This window comes from Apium graveolens, chromosome 5 (genome assembly GCF_009905375.1).
Source record: "Apium graveolens cultivar Ventura chromosome 5, ASM990537v1, whole genome shotgun sequence".
NCBI lineage: Eukaryota > Viridiplantae > Streptophyta > Magnoliopsida > Apiales > Apiaceae > Apium > Apium graveolens.
Window position 1 is genome coordinate 89,685,060 of NC_133651.1, and position 5,475 is coordinate 89,690,534.

At 33.0% G+C, this 5,475-nt stretch overlaps 1 pseudogene; it reads right to left on the reverse strand.

Moving 5' to 3' along the window:
• Positions 1 to 1,772: 1,772 nt before the first annotated feature.
• LOC141660260 (UDP-rhamnose/UDP-galactose transporter 5-like) lies at positions 1,773 to 4,002 on the reverse strand (annotated as a pseudogene).
• Between the last annotated feature and the right edge of the window lie 1,473 nt (positions 4,003 to 5,475).

The following is a 5,475-nucleotide window of genomic DNA, read 5'->3' on the forward strand; positions in this document are numbered from 1 at the left end:
GATCTATAGAGATAGATCTAGAAGAATGATAGGTCTTACCCAGGGTACATACATCGAGAAAGTGCTTAAAAGGTTTAGCATGGAAAATTCCAAGAGAGGTCTCATACCGATTAGCCATGGAGTATCCCTTTCCAAAAGGATGTCTCCTAAGCCACCTGAGGAAAGAGAGCGTATGAGTAAGATTCCTTATACTTCAGCAATAGGATCTATCATGTATACGATATTATGTACTAGGCCTGATGTTGCTTACTCAATTAGTGTGACAAGCAGATATCAGTCCGATCTAGGATAAGACCACTGGAAAGCAGTGAAGAACATCCTTAAGTACTTGCGAATGACTAAGGATATTTTTCTTGTTTTTGGTGGATCTGAGTTGAAAATAGAGGGTTATACTTGTTAGGCCTCAATGATACTATAGAAGGGGGTTGAATATAGTATCTACAATCAATTCGAATATAAACACAAGTATGTAACAGAAAACAAGTTTATTCAATATATCAAACTCTGTTATAGTAGGTTTAATCTACTCTCTCATTGATGTATGATATCACTAAGAGCTGTTAGGGTTACAATCAATAATATTCTCGTGAATGATAACACTTATAGTGTAAACCCTAAGCTGTGTTTATATAGTACACAGTTACAAGATATCTTCTAATTGATATGAAATATTTCTCTTCCTAAAATATATCAATCAAATATTATATTTTTACAAGTCTTCAGGTCGTCCAACTCCTAAAGCATATCTTCCTTTGTTTAGTCCAGATCCTCTCCTAGAAATCAGCCGCACTTTACTTCTGAAGCATATCCTTCCTTAAGTTATGATATTATAATTTCTGATACCTTAAGTTCTGATATCTTCCTGTCTTCAGTAAATTCTGATTCCCAGCTAAGTCCTGATAAGTCCTGATATTAAGTTCTGAAACTAAACACATCAGATTAGTCATGACATCATCAAACATCACTACTAGAAAAAGTAGAATAGACATCGACTAAAAACCTATGTCTATGAAAAAAAAACCAATGTCTTCGTGGGTGATGTTAAAGACCCCCCTAATTAACATCGGTTTTAAATTGATGTTAAAGAAGACGTATAACATCAATTTTTAAAGATGTTAAATTTCTAATGCATATCTAATCTTCATATATTATCATAATATGATATTTTTATCAATTTAAACATATGTGAGATAAGCAAAATATTTTCATTTACTCATTAAACTGATGTTACTTATACCAGTAACAACGGTTTGAAAGATAAACCGATGTAAACATAACTTTTGACATCAGTTCTTTATTTCAAACCGATATCTATTGGTAATAAACCGATGTCTAAAAACTTTATAACATCGGTTTTTTGTTTTAAGTTTTTTTTGTTGTAGTATTTAACATCGGTTTTGTTTGATGCAACTGATGTAAATGTTCAACTAAAACTGATGTATTAAGCTTTGATAGACATCATTTTGCACTGCAATGATGTATGTACTTTTTTTATTAATGCACATTTTAAAATTAATATATTTTTTAGTTGCAAAACTTCAGTTAACATTACCAAATCAAGATGATAAAGTCTTACAATGACGAAAAACCAGAAACATATAATTTTCAAAGATACAATAATAACAATCCGACATCTATTTTAAAAAATAACAACCAAAGTAATTTATATCTTTACTATTCTGAAGAAAGAATAACAAAACTCTTTTTTCTATCAGATGTATTGATGTGTGCGTGCCTTATCGTGCCACCGTGTACTTCAGTCCCTCCCATGTTTAGATTCTTCCAGCTCTTATACAAATCCTGGATGAGCTCCTCCTATCATAGGCTTGGGCATAAACCAATACAGCATACTTCGTAATCTCGGGCCAATCTTGGGATTCAACAATCTATAATCAAGCAAAAAACCTGGTATTAAACGAAAGAAACAATAATAGATAAAGAATAATTGAACTGGTCGGATAGACTGCAATATTAAATTATATCAAACTTGCCCAATTCCATAATGAAGGCATTGTAAAAATGCGATAAAAAGAAATCAGTTTAGGCATTTAGAAATTTTAAATCTATTCTCTAAGATGAGCATCTATTATGGGCAATCACAAAAGGTTAATAAGTAGACGGAAACAGGAAGAATATGCACCTTATCCTTAACACCACCAACATGTAAAACTAGACCTCGTAGTGTCATTTCCCTTGTCATTGTTGTATCTGATCTTACTTTTATCTGACTAAACAGTAACACCAGGGTTGTTAAAAGGGTCAGACTTACAGAGGGACCATCTTTAGGTATCGCACCAGCAGGAAAATGAATGTGAACATCCCGTCCTTCCAACAAATTTGTTTCCTTCCATTTTAGAACCTAAATCGCATTTCTATTGTCAAACTAGCAAGCTTTGGTGTTACTAATCTCCGACAACCTCAGCATAGTCCTGCAGATGTCCACAAATATTCATCATCAAAAAATCATTAAAGTTTGATCATATGCAGAGTTTGCATGATACACAGACGCTTTGACATGTATCAAATTCTAGATGTTTGGTTTCATATTTTATGGCCATATTTTCCTAAATCTTCCTTCGAAGATGATAAAGACTGGTAAAATCAAGTGGCATTACATTAGCTAGGTGATGCTGATTAATTATGACATAAACTGGCAGACATAAACAGTTCCAAAGATGGAATCTATACAACCACTTTACAAAGAAACCAAAAACTGTACAATAACTACCATAGTGCAGAAAAGATCAAGAACACAAGTAAAATGAATATGATAAACACTGGTTATAAATTACTTACCGCAGATGCTATGTTGAAGTCAAATTCATACACTTTTTTGTTGGTCAATAAATAATCCAGAAAGGGGCCTATTAACAAAAGAGTGGCAGCTTGGACTGGTGCGGTGTGCCCCAACAAATTAAAAGAACTGAGTGATTATTTTCGCTGAAGGTAATGAACATACTGCACAAACAAAGATGCACATTAATTAATGACACTTACTGTTCATGCTAGGAAACTGCAGGCAACTCAAAATATTATAGGACTTTTCAATATCTTAGAAGTGCTTACAACATAGGACAACCATGTCATTCTCAGCTTAAACAGTCTAAAGTTGTCATCGTAATAAGAGTGTTTTAAGAACATAAATCCTTATCATGCTAAAGTAAATGTCACTACATATGAACTGAGAATACAGAGGGTTTATGTTTTCATCACAATATTAAAACTAGTTTGACCAACTATAGTAAGTAAGAAAGAGAATCTTGTTTGAACTACATAATATTTTGGGGAACATCCTTTTGCATTGCAATATGGTGTGTACTCGGTTCCCTTTAGATGATGGTGATGAAGGCTGTACTACAAATGTTACTTTCATATTATAAGAAATAGCAGGTAGTTTATATTAAGAACACTCTTTTCTGAGTTTTCACTGCATTCTTTTTTAAGTTGGACTACTTGCCCTCATAAATATCAATTCCTGAGTTCTAAAGAAAAATATTATCATATCTAATACTTTAGTAAGTATGATCCAAATGATTTGAGACACTTACATACTGCTGCATAGTTGTACTCCAAACTGCAACAAAAGCAGTAATGAAACCTCTACTATTAACACTCACATCAGTAACAGTACAGACAGCAACACCCATCAGAACGACTAAGATACTCAGTTTTATATCTCTTGAATATCGTACTTTGTCTAAAACAACTTCCAATAAGTAGGATACAGGGATCATACTCAGCTTCACGATCTAAAAATTAATTTAGATAACAATTAGTCCAGATTTGGCATGTCAAAGACTTATATAATATATACATAAATATTTAGAAATAGTTAGTAAGATGGAAACATCCAGGTACCTGGTAAAATCCTACTGAGTTTAACATCAAGCTAACATTCATCCCTACAATGGAAAAATTTACAAATAGGACAAATTTGAGAAGCTCTGAAACGGGTAAATGAGAAGGCTGGATGTATCCCAACCATTTAAGAACTCCCATCATCAAGGTTATCGTAAGGAAATGCAAACCAGTTAATGTTATGGCTACATATAAAAAGAAATGAAAAGTTATATAAACATCTCCTTATTATGACTTATTAAATTTACAACAAAGTAGTAAGTTTCAAATAGTTAAATATGACAAGCAGTCACCAAACTAATTTGATATCATATGGAACAACATCTTCAGTATTAACCGGAAAAGGAGGTGCCCCAGGCCTCAAACTCACTGGAAATTCAGCATCTCGTAGTAGAACTTAATCAACCACTCAGGCCACACAATGCTAACTGAAACATCAAGATACCTCAAGTGAATAAGTTGATAGCATGGACTCTATTGATACTGCCAAATCTGATGCATACCGCAAGGCCAAGGAAGCTGTTTCAGGTTCCACCTACAATATAAGTTGTGTTTCAGGTTTCAAGTAAGATATCAAAAAAATGGACAAAATGAATAAGCAATTAAGCATAAAAGCACCTCACCTGATCCACTAAAGCATACAAGACAACGATGATACAGGGAAGGCAGCACAAACCGTAATGCCAATGACGCATGCCAGTGTCACGCAAAACATAATAAAGAATACATTAAAAGCCAAATATATTATACAAAGCCTGCGTTAAGTTCAGATATAATCATTTATTTAGATTTCATTATGATAATTCAAATTTAAGGAAATAGTATCAAAATGAACCAATAGAACCAATAGAGCTGAGGGGATTGCTCAACTAAAGCTTGCCCATCAAGGGAGACCAATAAAACCCAAAGATCCACCACACAAAGGAAAACATTGTATTTGCTGATTCCAAATTCTTCACTACAATATTAAGAATGAAAAATAGAGTCAAATGAGCATATAATATATTAACTTCAAGAAATTACCTCAAACTTTCCACAATAAATTATGTTTATCTTGTGCATTTACTCTATATATATATAATGTAAGAATACAAGTATTCGGTAGCGAGGTTCGGGTGTATAAACCTGACTTATCATAGCTCACAGATTCGTCTTGAATATAACGATAATGTTATGGACAGAGCTAAAAAACAAGGAGAAAAGAGGAGTACCCTGTCCTCCGATGACCGTAATTGAAGGTAACGCGTCCCGGATAACAGGCAACGGGATTTCTTCACAGTAATCACCATGAGCACTACTAGTTCTTTGTAATTCACATCCAATAAAAAACAAAAACACAACAAAAAAACTAAAACAAAAGTGTAAAAACAAAAATAAAAGAAAAAGGGATACAATCAGTTATATATATAACTGAAAACAACAACAAATCTGTTAAAAAGCTAAAAATTGAAATTTAAAAACCACTTACTAATTCGAGCGGAATAAGGATAAATAATAACATAGATAGGCCGATTGGAACTTCATCTGCACCTAGTTAACATAAATCGAACGATTTATTGAAAACAAGAGTTATGGTTCATGTAATTGAAAGACATAATTCAAATTAAGGATCTTAAT